General features: G+C 38.0%; 1 pseudogene; it reads right to left on the bottom strand.

The window, feature by feature from the left end:
• Nucleotides 1-1,029: 1,029 nt before the first annotated feature.
• On the bottom strand, nt 1,030-17,241 carry LOC112448157 (CWF19-like protein 1; annotated as a pseudogene).
• Between the last annotated feature and the right edge of the window lie 639 nt (nt 17,242-17,880).

Here is a 17,880-nt window from a genome sequence, read left to right as displayed (position 1 = left end):
CCCCTCCAACAATTTTCATGGTCCATGAATCAAAATCCTTATAAGAAAATGTGAATCATATAACATGGCATGACCCCTCCTTCCCTAGGGATATGTGTGTGTGTATGAAAGTGTTTATAATGGATGAGTATGTATATCTAAACCGGTGCACAAGAACTCAGAAGAATTTCTCTTGCAACTTAAGTTTGTATAGCATTTTGTTATTTGCAAAGTACATTAACATCAACCATCTTGTTTTACATTTTCCTACCTGGAATGTATTTTCAGGAAGTAATTGCCTCACACTTTGGAGAAATGACTGTGAATGGGACAGGCTTAAGTGACATATCCACGGTTACAGGGACACTTGAATCTCTACCCAATGGAGTGCTGGCCCAGAGACAGAAAATTGTTTCATGATACCCAATGGGTGAAATTCTCCTCTCTTTACTACTTTTTCTTGGAAGTACATTTCTTTGAGAAACATGTCCAGTGTAACCTGGGTAGCATTATATAGAAATATGTAAGGATTAGATTTACTACTATATAGCATATATTTTATTATTATTTATTTTTAATGAGTACTAATACCCATTAAAAATAAGGTTCTTAAATGCCATTGTCTTAGGCAATTTTGAGAGAGTTCCAGTATAGTACACTGCACTCTTTCCTACTAAACACATACACATACTATACTCACACACACAACATATATACACTATATAGTGTATCAGAAGTTAATAAATATTAATCAGTCAGTAATTAAGCTGTTTCAGATTAACTATTCAAAGAAATACCTAATTTAGTCTAAAATAAAAATATCAGAATTAGTGTTGCCCCCTATCCATCACATACCTTTTTTTTTCTTTCATGGAAAAGCATTTGGATTTTGATACTCTAAATGTTTTTTGAAAATGTTGATAAACACAAGCTGTACTTGGATCTGGGTGACAGACATGCTTTCAACAAATGGAGTTTTTATTCAAGAATGGACTTTTTCCAAAAACCATTCAATCTCAGGCCTTTTGCTGCAGGTAGGGTTCAAGGGAATGCACGAAAAAGAAGGGCCCCAGTACCCAAGGGATATTGTAGTTTCTTTAAAATCAGGCCGCTCTTACTTCCTGTGAAATTCATAAAGTCCTGCTCCCTTTGCTTAATCATCCAGAATGACACCTGCTGAACAGATTCTCTTCTGCTTCTTTGCTGCTCCGACACTGCCTCCGGCCAGGCTTGTCAGGAATATTAAGGATGGCTTTACTGGCCAGAACTCTCTTCCAAACTACAGAGGAAAATTCCTTTTAATTCTGTGGAAAGGCTTCTCTCCTGTTTCAAATTCAACATGAAAATATGTTTCTGCTCCTGGCAGTGCCATCTGCTTGGTGGCAGAGGGCTCTGAGATACCCAAGAGCACTATCTGTTGTTCCTGTGCCCTGGGAAATGAAGGCATTTCTAATGTCAGCAGTGGTGCCCTGGCTGAGTTGCACAGGAATGACCCGTTGCTGGAGGTGATGTCTCTTACTGTCTTGTTACCAAATTAAGTCATATGGACCCTGCTTGGGCTCTAGCCCAATAGGCAAGATGAGGACATAGTAATTAGATAAGCCTCCTTTGGCCAGGGCAAGGTAACAATGTGTGCCAATCTTGAACACCAGATGTTTTTCTACTTCAGGGCTGGCAGGGCAAAGTCAGCAAGAGCTTGGAGTCCAGGGAGGTCTGAAAGGTTGCTTTGGGTGAGGAAAAGACTTGCTATCACTGCCAGTAGACGGATGTCTCCTTCCTGCCTCAGTGCACCTGTCCTCTTTGCCATCTTATAGACGAACAGTCACAGGTGATGAAAGAGATGATAGAAAAATGTACATACAACTTTTAGACAAGTCATTGGTCACATAAGTAGGAATGATTTCATCTTCTGTGTGGGTTGGATGTAAAACACCTTTTTAATTTTAACCATTATTGTGAGCCAGCCTTGTGGAAGTGGGAGAGAGCCATCTGCTCCAGAAAGGTGATAATGAATAACACATAATGAAGCTCCCTTTGGCCAACACTGGTTAGGGCAGAATTGCATGGTGATCTTGACAGCTTGGAGATTGGGAAAACTGAGTCTGCATAGAAACTCTCCCCCTTACTACCATTGTAACCTCAGATAATTATTTAATCTATTTTATATCTTTGTCCCTTTATCTGCAAAATGAAGATACTCATATCTGCTTCACAGAGTTATTGTGAGGATTAGATAAGAAAATGTGTATATAGCACTGTGCCTTGCACATAATGCATGTTCAATAGATGGTTGCTATCACAAGAACTTGGGCATAAGCAAGATTTATTACTGATTTAAGAGTTCACTTTTAAAAACATTCCTGAAACCTTTGTTATTTGCTATAAAACTTAATATAGACACTAATAATGTGAACATTTCTGTCTTATAATGTTACTCTGAGTTACTATGGGACTCTCCAACCCTACATTTCTTTCTCCTTTCCTAGTTCCAAGCTTCTGCATGTTTTACTAAATCCCACCAAACCATGACTACTTCACTTTGAGAAAGGGTCCATTTGCAATCCTACTCAGTGTCTCAAGGTTCTGATCTCTGAGAACTTGATTTTCTACATCCCCTTTGCCAATTGTTTTCTTTTTTTAATTAATCGAATAGTTGACTGTGCCAGGTTTTCCTTGCTGCACATAGGCTTTCTCTAGTTGCAGTGAGCGGGGCTGTTCTTTAGTTTCAGTGCACAGGCTTCTCACTGTGATGGCTTCTCTTGTGGAGTACAGGCTCTAAAGTTCTTGGGCTTCAGTCATTGTGGCCTGTGGGGCCAGATGCAGCTCGTGGACTCTAGAGCACTGGCTCAGTAGTTGTGGCACATGGGCTTAGTTGCCCCATGGCCTGTGGAATCCTCCCGGTCCAGGGATTGGAACCAAGTGCCCTACATTGGCAAGAGGATTCTAAACCACTAGACCACCAGGGAAGTCCCAATTATTTTCAAAGTAGATGCGGCTAATGGGTGACAAACCTGGGAAATTGGAGGACTAGGGAAGGGAAGACAGGTTACTTCTTTGCCATCTCCCTGGGCTTTGGATTGCATTTCTAGCATAATCGGAGTCTCCGTAATTCCATCTCTTTCTAGAAGTCCATTCTGTGGCCACAGTTTCCACTGGGCAGATTTCTGCCACAGCCCCAGTTCCCATCTGAATTCCGACTCCATGAGCGACTGCTCCTCTGTGGATTTGGCCTTTGTCTGGACGGTCTGTATTCAGACCTTCGATAGCATCACCTCCCTTGTCTCTGCAGCTCTAGAATAACTTTTGGCTCTGGCTAGTGACAGTAAACTCTGAGTATCCTCACCTTTCCCTCAGTGTCTCTAGCTCCTACTCCTTTGTAACTGGTGTCCTATGTTAGTGACCTCTATTGGACTACTTGGTGTGGTTTCTCCTCCTGACTAGACCTGACTGATTCAATCATGGTGATTCCACAGCTGTTTTCTAAGCAACTAACCTAGTGGAGAAATCTGATTTTTAGTTGAGCTTTGGATCTGAGAGGACATTTACAAAAATAGGTATTGGACTATGACTCATTTCTTTTTTTTTTTAATTCAAGAAAGCTAAAAAAATTCCTGCTCTAAACTTTGTGACTAACTGATTTTGTTAGCAAATAGCTATATAGTAGAGATTTTGTGCTGGAGACCTATAGGTAAAAAAGTACAGTGAAGTCCAACACATAGCTGCATGCCCACAGGAGGGAGAAAAGACTTTTATTTTCTTCCTTCTTACTGTTCGTGCCATAGTTCCCGATATTTAGGAGTTTGAAGTAGAAATAGTTTCAAGTTTATTCTAAATAAAAGAGCTTAGAATTATGAACTAAACCTAAAATGTATGTATTAAGATTTTTGTATATTTTTGTATAAGATTTATGTATATTTTTTCAATTTTTTAAACTCTTAATTGTATATTGGAGTATAACTGATTAACGGGCTTCTCAGGCGGCACTAGTGGTAAAGAATTTGCCTGCCAGTGCAGGGAGTGTGGGTTTGATCCCTGGATCGGGAAGATCCCTTGGAGAAACAAATGGAAACCCACTCCAGTATTCTTGCCTGGAAAATTCCATGGACAGAGGAACCTGGTGGGCTACAGTCCATGGGGCTGCAAAGAACTGGACACAACTAAGTGACTGAGCACCATAGCTAATTAACAATGTTGTGATAGCTTCAGGTGGATAGCAAAGGGACTCAGCCATACATATACATGGAAAGATAGTTTATTTTTGCTTTGTCCTTCATTCATATGGTTCCTCCAGGTCAAATAAATAAAAGAAAGAATAAACAAAAGAAAATTCCTCCTAATCAAATATAAAAAAGATAACTAATAGTAGCAAGCAAATTTTCTGCTTACTTGCAGGGAATTTCATAAAATAATTCTGATATTTCGAACTTGCTGCTTAAGTCAGTGCAAAAGAATCAATCTTATGACTTCCTTCACTTTACAGATCATTTGTAATTTGAGGGGAAAATAGCTGCCCAAAGGAAAAAAGGAGGCTTGAATTCTAAAGTTTAGGAAAGTTGTATTAGCTAAACATCTCAAATAAAACAAAACCAGACTCTCTTACGCAATCAGAGGGCCACATACACAAGCTTTCATCTTTGTGCACATGGGCTGCATTCAATAGGAAAGAGAACGTGGAACTCTCAAAGCGTCCTGAGACATATGTCTCTGTTTAATTTCTTGAATTGATTCTTTTCTGTTTCCCATACTTATTGGAAAAATATCACCATTCCATCAGGGTTATGGGACTTATCTAAAGCTGTGAAATATCTGTTCTGATGGCTTTATATGACCACTATGTTAATGTAAATAAATAAATTTATTCAGTCAACATTTCAGGCAAATGTGCACTAAGGTAAGCTAAGAATTATCTTAGTTGGCACACCTGGTGCTTAGTAATTATTAAAAAATATCACAGTTTAGCAACAATAATGGAACTCTAATTTTTAAAAAAGTTATTGAGGAAGGAAACATACACTAATGAGAGCATTTCTGAAAATTGTCTGTCAAAGTAACATACCCATAAAAGTGAGTCAATTAGGGGAAAAAATGTAGTGTTTTAATGACACAGAAAGAGTTTGCAAAGGAAACTGGATCCAGGACTTAGACAGCTTTGGATTCCATCATTATAAAAATGTAATATAGTAATGGAAACATATATTTAAAGATTGATGCAATTATAAAGGAAACTAGAAAGCATCATATGAGAAAAAGAAAATTAATGCAATGCTTATTTATTTATTCAAAGGACTATATTTAAAATCTGTTTTAGATTTAAAGAAAATTGAGCAGAAAATAACAGAGGATTCCCAGATAGCCCCTTTTATCCTGAATGTAGTTTCCCTTAATTATTAACATTTTTCACTGGTGTGGAACATTTGTTACCACTGATAAGCTTATAGTCACACATTGTTATTAACTAAAGTTTATAGTAACATCAGAGTTCACTGTTTGCATTATATATTCTGTGGGTTTTGGCAAATGTATAATGACACTTATTCGCTGTCACAGTATCATTCAGAATAGTTTCACTGCCCTGAAAATTTTCTGTGCTCCACTTGGTCATCCCATCTTCCCTTCTACAAGCCCCTGGCAACCACTGATCTTTATGTTGTCTCCGCAGTTTCACCTTTTCAAGAATGTCAGAGTTGAAATCATATAGCATGCAGACTTTTCAAATTGAATTATTTCACTTAACAACATGCATTTAAGATTCCTTCACATCTTCCCATGGCTTGATAGCTCATTTATTTGTATTGCTGAATAATATCTTGTCATACAGATGTGCCATGAATTATTTATCCATTCATACTGAAAGACATTTGGTTGCTTCCAAGTCTTGGCAATTATGAACAATGCTGCTATAAACATTTATGTGCAGATTTTTGTCTGGACGTAAGTTTATAACTTATTTGGCTATTTCTGGGATTTTTAACATTTATGACAAGTTTATGGAAAATATGCCATAAAATTTATATTAGGTGATTTAAAAATATTAACTGAACTGACAAATTTCTATAATACATACATGCAAATTTACCTAGAGAAGAATTTGAAGATCTGGATAGTATTATAATAACTAAAAATTGTATCAGTAACCAAAGATATTCCCACTAAGAAAATTCCAAGCACAGTTTCTCTACCCATATGTTCTAGGAGTGTTCACAGAACAAATATTTCAATCTTAATTATACTATTCCAGGGTGCTAAATTTTTTTAATGAAGCTTGTGTAATTTCAATACCAACATGTAACAAAGATAGTAAGGAAACAAAACATTGGAAAATTTTATTTATGAATTTATGAAGCAAGGATACAAAAATCATAAATAATATGCTTACAAAGAGAATTTAGAACATATATAAAGCATAATAGTATAATCTACCATGACAAATTTGGGTTTATTTCTGGAAGATAAACTTGTATTAATGTTAAAATGTATCTTAATATAATTTGCCATACTACAAGATTAAAGAAGATCACAAAATTACCTCACCAATTGCAGAAAAAGCACTCAGTAAAATGTAATCTTCACTGATATTGCTGTCCTTGGCAAATTAGAACCAGAAGGGAATTACCTGAACTGACTCAAAATCAACAATAAATTTTATATAGAGTGAGGAGAACAAACTGAAAGCTCTACTTCTGAGTTTGCAAAAAAAGACCAAGATTCTAAGTACTAACTTTTTATTCAATATTTTATCAGAGTTTCTAGACAGTGTTATCACAAGAAAAAGAAATATATTTAATGACTAAAAAGAACAAAAATATAAAAGCTTATTTGCAAATCATATAATTGTGTACAAGGAATGGCCATAGGTACCTACAAGTAAATTACTCAAAATTAAGAGGAAAGCAAAGTTGCCAAATGAAGTCTATATAGTAAAATTATTATTTTCCTATTCTGTGCTTAGTTGCTCTCTGTTGTCCGACTCTGCAACCCCATGGACTGTAGCCCATCAGGCTTCTCTGTCCATGGGGATTCACCAGGCAAGAATACTGGAGTAGGCTGCTATACCCTCCTCCAGGGATTACATTCATATACAACAGTAATAAATAGTAAGATTACAAACAAAAGCTGGCTTAAAACTTAACATTCAATAAATAAAAATTATGGCATCTGGTCTCATCACTTCATGGCAAATAGATGGGGAAACAATGAAAACAGTGACAGACTTTATTTTTTTGGCTTCCAAAATCACTGCAGATGGTGATTGCAGCCATGAAATTAAAAGACACTTGCTCCTTGGAAGAAAAGCTATAACCAAACTAGACAGCATATTAAAAAGCAGAGACATCACTATGCCAACAAAGGTCTGTCTAGTCAAAGCTATGATTTTTCCAATAGTCATGTATGGATGTGAGAGTTGGACTATAAAGAAAGCTGAGCACCAAAGAATTGATGCTTTTGAACTGTGGTGCTGGAGAAGACTCTTGAGAGTCTCTTGGACTGCAAGGAGATCCAACCAGCCCATCCTAAGGAAATCAGTCCTGAATATTCATTGGAAGGCTTGATACTGAAGCTGAAGCTCTAATCCTTTGGCCACCTGATGCGAAGAACTGACTCATTGGAAAAGACCCTGATGCTGGGAAAGATTGAAGGCAGGAGGAGAAAGGGATGGCAGAGGATGAGATGGTTGGATGGCATCACCAACTCAATGGCCATGAGTTTGAGCAAGCTCTGGGAGTTGGTGATGGACAGGGAAGCCTGGCGTTGCTGCAGTCCATGGGGTCGCAAAGACTCAGATAATGCTGAGCAACCAAACTGAACTGACAAACAAAAAATTTAAAGATATTATTTGTACTAGCACCAAGCATACAAATTATATAAAACATATTTAACACAATATGTTCAAGAACTCTATGAGGAGATTTAAAATATAAGTGAAAGATATTCACCAATACCTAAATAAGTGAAAAAATAAGTTACGTTAATTATCTTTAAGTGATTATAGATTCAGTGCAATCCTAGTCAAAATCATAGCATGGTTTTTCCATAAAAATTGACAAGCTGATTAAAAAATGTATATGTAAATTCAAGAGACCACATAGATACAGTCTTAAAAAGACTTGCTCTTCTGTATATTAAGACTTATTGCCTGGATATACATATATAAAAATATGGAAACACTGTGTTGTGCTGCTGCTGCTGCTGCTAAGTCACTTCAGTCGTGTCCGACTCTGTGTGACCCCATAGACGGCAGCCCACCAGGCTCTGCTGTCCCTGGGATTCTCCAGGCAAGAACACTGGAGTGGGTTGCCATTTCCTTCTCCAATGCATGAAAGAGAAAAGTGAAAGTGAAGTCGCTCAGTTGTGTCCAACTCTTAGCTACCCCATGGACTACAGCCCACCAGGCTCCTCTGTCCATGGATTTTCCAGGCAAGAGTACTGGAGTGGGGTGCCATTGCATCAGGGACTAATTTAGTGTCATAGGTCAATTACACTTCTACAAACAAACAAGCAAAGAAACTCATAGAAAAAGAAATAAGATTTGTGACTACTATAGGTGAGGGTGTAGGAAGAGGGGAATTAAAAAAAAAGATTTATTACAAATCTATATTAATTAAGACAATGTGGTATGGGTGTAGATAGACGGACTAATGAAAATGGAGAGCCCCAAAGTAGATGTGCACACATATGTGCACGTATGACATGTATGACAGGGATGGCATGGGAGTTTAGTGGAGGATGAACAATATTTTCCATAAACTCTATTCAGACCACATGTATTTATATGAACAACACATCAGAATCCTAATTTATATCATACACAAAATAAAGCCTGGGTGAAAGGCAAAATTATTAACACATGAAAATATCTTCATGATGTCAGGGTACAGAATATTCTATATCTTTAACTTCATGTTGGTGTAGTAAAAAAGAGAAAAATATAATAGTGGACAGCCAACAATATTTATTGAATTGAACAGGCCATTTCTTTATGTGTTAAGATGTAGCCACTGTTTTGTACACTTTAGTCTTCTTTCCTCGCGTGAATGTGTGCTAAGTCGCTTCAGTCATGTCTGACATTTGTGACCCTATAGGCTGTAGCCCTCTAGCCTCCTCTGTCCATGGGATTCTCCAGGCAAGAATACTGGAGTGGGTCGCCATGCCCTCCTCCAGCGGAATCTTCCTGGCCTAGGGATTGAAACTGTGTCTCTTATGTCTCCTGCATTGGCAGGCGGGTTCTTTACCATGAGCACCACCTAAAATACAAAACACGGGACTTCGCTGGTGACACAGTGGTTAAGAATCCGCTTGCCAGTGCAGGACACGGGTTCCATCCTTGGTCTGGGAAGATTCCACAGGCTGTGGAGCAACTAAGCCCCTGCACTGCAGCTATGGAGCCTGAATGTTGCAACTGCTGAAGCCCACAAGGCTAGAGCCACGCTCTGCACCAAGAGGAGCCACTGACATGTAATCCCGCACCCCACAACAGGGTAGTCCTTACTCATGGCAACTGCAGAAAACTCGAGCAAAGCAGTGAAGAACCCGTGTGGCCAAAAATAAAATAAATACATAAATAACATTAAAAAAATTATTAAAACAATACAAAACACTTCAAGTGTGAAACAGTATACCAGTGATATCTTTGTAGCATTGTACTATAGGAAATACAAAATTTGCAAAAATGCCTTTTTATATGCATTGTGGTAAACTTATAGTCTTCAAATATCTAATAGACTTTTTTCTTTTTCCTGAGATATAATTGATTTGCAATTATAATTATATAATTATTATTTTTTGACCTTTGTTGGCAAAGTAATGTCTCTGCTTTTTATTTATTTATTTTTTAAATTTAAATTTATTTATTTTAATTGGAGGCTAATTACTTTACAATATTGTATTGGTTTTGCCATACATCAGCATGAATCCACTGATTACAATTATTACAATTATATAAACTTCAAGTGTTAAACAGTGATTCAAAATTTTAAAGGCTATACTCCATTTATAATTATTGAATAATACTGGCTACATTCCCTGTGTTATACAATATACCCTTGTAACCGATTTATTTTATACCTAGCAGTCTGTACCTCTTAATCCCCTACCCCTATTTTGCCCTTCCTCACTTGCCTCTCCCTACTGGTAACCACAAGCTTGTTCTCTATCTGTGAGTCTGTTTCTTTTTTGTTATACTCACTAGTTTTAGTTTTTAGATTTCATGTATAAGTGACATTATATAGTATTTGTCTTGCTCTCTCTGCCTTGTTTCACTGAGCATAAACAAATACCTAATAGACTTCAAACATTCTTTGCCATTTACATAATATAACTGTTTCTATTTTGTTATTCAATTAATGTCACAAGGTTGACATCTTATTTCTAAAATGTGAAAATAAAAATATATGAGAAGAAAGGGAAATAATAAAAATGAGATATATTTGTAGACCTCTGAGAATTGTTCTTCTAAGGAGTAAAACAACAAATTTGACTTACTTGTTTTAAAAACTATCTTTACTTCTAAAAAGCTACCAAAGCTAAGGTTATTTATTCCAATATAATGTTTTGTCTTCATAAAATATTGGGTTCTACAGCAAACATTTTAGCAAGAACAATTTTTATAATGTGTTCAGCTTAATATTGCAAAAGTTGCATTACTAAGAAACTGTGTTATCAAAAGCAATTGTTTAACAGGGAAAAGAGAGTTAAGGGTTAGAAAATTTCCATCTTGCAATAACAAAGTGAATTTTACTATAGGAATTTCAACAATAATAGTGCTTTTTATGTATGGACTGAATGTTTGTGTTCCCACAAAGTGACTGTATTTGGATATAAGACCTTTAAGGAGGTGATAAATATTCAGTGGGGAAAGGTGGACCCCTAAACCAGTAGGGCTGGTTCCCTTATAAAGAAGAGTAAAAGACACCAGAGTTCACTTGACCATGTGAAAGAACTGTGAGAAAATTAATTTCTGCTGTTTAAGGCACCCTGTCTATGGTATTTTGTTATGACAGACTGATGTGACTAATATAAGAGCTAAAAATGCATTACTGTAAAACCTAAACATCTCTCACTAAGTGTGGCATTTATGACTGCCAGTATTTGCTCCATGATAATGGCCATTTCTATCAGCAGCAGCAATATGATTAGCGTAGTTTCTTACAAACTATATTTATTTCATCCTTATTTATTATCATTTCATTAGTTTTTGCCATTTAACTAATCACTCCAAAACTTGGTGAATTAAAAATATATCCATTATTTTGCTCATAATCTTTAGTTCTGGTTTTAGCTGGGATCCTTAAGAGTTGACAGTTACCTGAGGGTCAGCAAGGCATATCTGTCTCTGGAAGTGGGTCTGTGGCTAACATTAGCCTATAAGTTTCTCATATTGTTTTGCTTACTTTTATCCCAATCATTAAGCTCAGTGTTGGGAAAACTGTGGGAATATAATAAATACTTGTTGGACAGATGATATTAAGACAGTGACCCTGGACTGTGGACTGCCAAAAAACATGGAGATCCTTCAGAGAGCTGACCAGGGTCACTCTTCGGGGAAGGTGTTGAGACCACTGAGAAACAAATGGGAATTACATAGAAGGTCTTTGCTAAGAGTTAATCCTTCAAGAAAAACCACCCTGGAGCTGCTGGTAGCAGAGCCAGAGATGCTCTGATGGAAGGTTTTGTTGACAGGAATTGCCTTAATAAAGGCAGGAACTCATTGTTGAAAATCTCCAGTTCATCCCTTATTGTAGAATGTGTATTATGTGTTCAGTCACTAGGTTGTGTCAGACTCTTTGTGACCCCATATACTGTATCCCACCAGGCTCCTCTGTTCATGGGATTTTCCAGGCAAGAATACTGGAGTGGGTTGTCATTCCTTTCTCCAGGGGATCTTCCTGACCCAGGGATCAAACCTGCATCTCCTGTGTCTCCTGCATTGTCAGGTGGATTCTTTACCACTGAGCCACCTAGGAAGCCCTAAACATGTGTTATCTCCTCATTAAGGAGAGAGTCATATTTTGCCCCTTATAGCAGCACACGTGAATTTCTCACACAATCTAGTCTGTTCTTAATACAGTTATCTTGAAGCTAGGTAAAATGAAATGAAAACATTTTGAGTCAAAACTATTGTAAACACTATCAGGACAGTATTTGGGTGATATATATGAACTATGATCCAAAAGGATCATAACCAAAGTTTACAAATTATTTTCTTATACATTATTACAGTGGATGCTTTAAACATCCTTTGTGAGGTAGATAAGTCAAGTGTTATTGTATTATGATTTCACAGGTATGTAAACAGGCTCAGAGGCTCATAGGACTTGTTCTATCTTAAGACCAATAATTAGGGAAACTGAGATTCAAAAAATATCTTAGGATTCCAGTCCAATTACCTTCCTCAAGGCAATGTTGCAATTCCAAAAGAAAAACTCAGTTGAAAAATAAAGGATGTTTCTCTTAGGTTTTGTTTCAAAGTCTAAGAAGTATAGTTGTGGCCCATGGGGAGAAAGTATTTATGTGAAGATATTTGTGTAACTCAACAGTCTATTTGCTAACTTTCTTTAAAAGAGACTTTGAAGGCAGACACTTGAGCCATGCTTGCAGAAAAATCCTTCAGAATTTCTTTTTTCACATTCAGCTTAACATCTATTTACAAAAAGGTTTAAGTTGAATTGATGGTAGTAATATGAAATTTTGGCCTGTATTTTCCAAAATTTTTCTCAAGTGAAATACATAATAATCTCTGAAAACCTTGCTTTAAACTTGCATTATTTTCTTAAGATCAAAGAAAAATTGGCATTATTTTTTGGCAAAAAAAAAAAAATGAAGTGACATTCCAAGCATCAAAGATGTTTTCAGTGTTTTAAAAATACAATTACACTATTCATCTGTTTTCCCTTTAGAACCAATCAGTGTACCATGCATACCAGCTATGGTAGGTACTGTGCCTTGGATGGAATGCTAAAATGTAGTCTCAGTTGAAATAAATTGAAGTTCGTTCATTAGAGACTAAACACCACCAAGAGAGGAATCAGTTTCCTTTAATCTTTCACATAAAGAGGCACTCTTTAAATTCAAGTAAAGAATTTTGCATATTTATTATATTTTTGGATGATGGAACTTACACATGTACAGGCTAAATGTCTTTCTTTACAAAGAAAGTGTGTAGTAAATATCTACTTCTGCTATTTCCTCTAACAAATGACTACTCTAGCAAGCCAAACTCTCCAATAGTACAATTCCTATCTTCTTTTCTCATCCTAATAGTTTTCTCTTACATTGATTTGATGCTTCTATAAATGCATAGATCTCGGCATTCAAATGAAACAGCAAGGAAACTCCTCTCGTCCATGTCCAATGTGAATTCTCACCCTGCATATTGGGGGTCGGGTCTCAAATTTTCCCTGGTTTGCTGGGACGTTCCTGGTTACAGTGATGAAAATTCTCACCCAAGAAATCCCTTAGGTCTGGGAAAAATAAATGGTTAGTAATTGAAGAGCTGTCAAACCTGGACTGTTGGTATTTTAGAGGGCTGATCTTAGCAGACTTTTTAATTTACTTTTTAACTTGTACGTAGTGTCAAATTTTCCAAGGAGTTGAAAGGGTGCACGTGGGTGCGCGTGCGCACACACACACACACACACACACACACACACACACACACCCCTTTTATCCAGATTAGTAATTGTTTAATTAAACTTTCTATATCATCTATCACCCATCTACCTGCATTTTAGAATAGAAAGGAGATATGCCCCTTTACCGGAGAAGGCGATGGCACCTCACTCCAGTACTCTTGCCTGGAAAATCCCATGGACGGAGGAGCCTAGAGGGCTGCAGTCCATGGGGTCGCTGAGGGTCGGTCACGACTGAGCGACTTCACTTTCACTTTTCACTTTCCTGCATTGGAGAAGGAAATGGCAACCCACTCCAGTGTTCTTGCCTGGAGAATCCCAGGGACGGGGGAGCCTGGTGGGCTGCTGTCTCTGGGGTCGCGCAGAGTCGGACACGACTGAAGCGACTTAGCAGCAGCAGCAGCATACCACTTTACCTCTAAAAATTCAGTGGTTATTTTCTAAGAATGAGTACAGTCTCTTTTACAATCACAGTATATTCAGTATATTTGTTAAAATTCTAAAATTCGGCATTTATGCATACTCTAATTCATAGTACATATTCAAATTTCATTGAATGTTCCATGATATCCTTTACAGATTTTCCTACTCTAAAATCTAATCCAAATTAAATGAATTTCATTTAATTATTATGTCCTGTTAGTTTTTCATGTCCTTTTAGTCTTCTTTAGTTTACAGTTTTACATTTTTTCCCTGTTTTTCTCATCCTTGAGATTTTTGAAAAGTATAAGTAGGTCTTTTATTGTGTAGAACGTTCCTTAATTTGGGTTTGTCTAGTTTCCTCATGATTAGATTCAGGTTATAAAGTATTTAGGAAGGAATATCACTGAAGTGATGCTGTGTCTTTCTCAGTGTATTGTATCAGAAGCTACATAATGGTAGTTTATTCCAGTATTGCTGAGGTGGGGGAATGCTTTAGATTTTAATCCTCTAGTTTTAGCAGCTAAGGGATTTTCTAATGCCAGTATTCCATCCATATTAGTTAGTTACCTTTCTATTGTCATTCTGTTGTAAGGAGGGGTTCACCACTTGTGTTTTAATTTATACGAGGGACTCAGTGCTGTATGAAATTTATCATTATGATTGTCCTATTTGTGTGTGTGTGTTAGTTGCTCAGTCGTGTCTGATTTTTTGCCAACCCATATAGCTCACCAGGCTCCTCTGCCCATGGAATTTTCCAGGCAAGAGTACTGGAGTGGGTTGTCATTCCCTTCTCCAGGGGATCTTCCCAATCCAGGGATTGAACCCAGGTCTCCTGCATCAGAGGCAGATTCTTTACCGTCTGTGCCACCAGGGAAACCCTATGAACCACAGGGACTGAGCCACAGGGATTGTCCTATGGTCTAGCTTTATTATTTGATGTACCACTAGCCCTATGGGGTAACATTTTCTGAAATATGCAGTGATCTCAGGTTCCTGAGTCTTCTGAAAACAGAAGCAAAATTCATCTGCTGCTGCTGCTAAGTCACTTCAGTCTTGTCTGACTCTGTGCGACCCCATAGACGACAGCCCACCAGACTCCTCCGTCCCTGGGATTCTCCAGGCAAGAACACTGGAGTGGATTGCCATTTCCTTCTCCAATGCATGAAAGTGAAAAGTGAAAGTGAAGTCGCTCAGTTGTGTCCGACCCTCAGCGACCCCATGGACTGCAGCCCTCTAGGCTCCTCCGTCCATGGGATTTTCCAGGCAAGAGTACTGGAGTTGGGTGCCATTGCCTTCTCCGGCAAAATTCATCTACTTCTTACCTTTTGCAAAAATAAGAGGAATAAGTGTATGATCAGAAAACACTTTTGAAAACTTCAGAGAAGAGACACAATGTACATTCCACAGGAAAATTCTTCCACAGCTCATCAGACAAGTGCATTGAGTGTCTCCTACACTCAGCATGTCTTACCAGATGCTGCTTCATACAAAACTGTAGAGTTAAGAGTCCTTGGGAGAATATAGCTTCCACATCACCTGCCTGCAAGTGTTGTTCTTATTATTTCAAATGTTAATTGCATAGTTTTAAAGAAATGTTAACTGAATAGCTCGTGAGACTCAAAGAGCAAAACATAGCTAGTAACACACAGGTTATATATTTAAGATTCCTTTTTTTTTTTTTTTAATTTGCGATTCCTTTTGTTATGTCATAGTTGATCAGGAGAGAGGCTTATACAGATAAGTCAGTTTGAAGACAATCAGTACTCATTTTGTGAATAAAAGAGTGGTTTTTCAGAATTGGTAAATTGATAGGCATTTATGATTTACTTCATTTTCCAGTGTGTTCTTAGTTGATAGGTTTTATATCCACAGACATGCTTAATTCAGGAAGCAGGAGTGAACTGTAACGACTAAGTGACTTGGGCTGAAAAGCCCTTCACTTGGTCGATGTTATGGGTCTTTCACCTGTAGGTTGAAATAGAATAAGCTCATGACTCCTGAGTCCTAAAACTTGGGTCATTTCCTTGTATATGGGCATTTACAAGTAGGCATGAGGTGAAAAGTAATACTTTTAGTAAGAATACTGAGAACAGCTAATTACACCTAGCTGTAATATCTGGGAAACTCTACAGTTTGCTTGACTTATCTTTGGCTTTGTCTCAGGGACTACTACACATCCTGGTGCTACTCAGTTAACAGATACTGCAGTTTTAACTCCTCAATGCAGTAAAATGAAACCATTTTAAACATCATGACTTATTTTCTTAAGAGACCTGAGATATTTAAATAAATCCCTTTTCTACACTAAGATATAAAACAGGATTCATTTCTTCATCAGTAAAAAAAGACCGAGTACATTATTGAACTAGATGAGTTCTCTGTTTGCTTTCAGCTCAAAAAACACTATATTTGTAATTATGAAGTGCTTAATCATAAGCTTTTATACTTAGCACATTAGGCTTAAACTAAATTGAGGACAATCCTCTGTCTTTATCTAGAGACACTTTATAATAGGGATTTGCGGTACAATCATCTGTATGACTTATACAGTTAAAATCTCAGACGGTAAAGCGTCTGCCTGCAATGCGGGAGACCCGGCTTCGATTCCTGGGTTGGGAAGATCCCCTGGAGAAGGAAATGGCAATCCACTCCAGCACTCTTGCCTGGAAAATCCCACGGACGGAGGATCCTGATACCCTACAGTCCATGGGTTTGCAAAGAGTCAGGCACGACTTCACTTTCACTTTCTTAGGACTTGGAATTTCATTACCATTTCTAGTAGTTTATAGTTACTGTATCTTCACTTTAAAGACATTGTTGGTCATATTTAAGAATCATCTGAAGATGACTCTGGTTAGGAATGAAAATCCCAGTGTATTGTTCCTGTAGGAAAACGCCATCTGCTAAGAGTGATTCCCTTTACGATCTTTAAGATGTGGATTCAAACCTTTTTTTTTTTTTAAACAACCTGCTTTAGCTCCAGATTGGCCGTGTTCTGTCCCATGGCCAAAGGGCAGGAATAGAAGTGGAGGCTGTGCCTCCGCTGACCTTGAGATGACCTCACACTGACCTTGCGTCGCAGCCAATTGCGCTGGCTCTGCGATCTCAGACTGCTCCAGGGTCCTGCAGCCTGGTCTATCCATTGAGCTGGGAAAAGGGCGGTAAAGAAGGTAGACACCCGAGGACTTGGTGGTACTGTAAAAGCCTGAACCATGGAGGACCAGTAAATGGCAACACGCACAAGTGGAGCGTAGGTATGTATTTTAGAAACTGATCCACTCTGAAACTTGGGGGCTTCTGACAGATTTCTCTGTGAAGCATCTGTAAATATAATCTCTTAACGTTAAAAAAATGCACTGTGGGTGACTCTGGCACTGTATGCATCCTCTTGTGTGTGTGTGTGTGTGTGTGTGTGTGTGTGTGTGTGTGTGTGTGTAAGAGTGAGTGTGTGAATGCTCAGTCACTAACTTGTGTCCAACTTCTTGGGACCCCATGGATTGTTGCCTACCAGGCTCCTCTGACCATGGGATTCTCCAGGCAAGAATACTGGAGTGGATTGCTATTTCCTTCTCCAGGGAATCTTTCAAATCCAGGGATCAAACCGGGGTCTTTATGTCTCCTGCATTGGCATGCATGTATGTGTTATTTGCTCAGTCAGCTTGTACTGTTTGTGACCCCATGGACTGTAGCCAGCCGTCATGGGATTTTCCAGGCAAAAATACTGGATTGTGTTGCCATTTCCTGCTCCAGGGGATTTTCCACCTAGGGATTGAACCGGGTTTCCCACATTGCAGGCAGACTGCAGGCAGGTTCTTTACCACTTGTGCCACCTGGGAAGCCATTCATCCACTTA

The sequence above is a fragment of the Bos taurus genome, chromosome 9 (genome assembly GCF_002263795.3).
Source record: "Bos taurus isolate L1 Dominette 01449 registration number 42190680 breed Hereford chromosome 9, ARS-UCD2.0, whole genome shotgun sequence".
Taxonomy (NCBI): domain Eukaryota; kingdom Metazoa; phylum Chordata; class Mammalia; order Artiodactyla; family Bovidae; genus Bos; species Bos taurus.
This window is presented reverse-complemented; position numbering and strand designations above follow the sequence as displayed.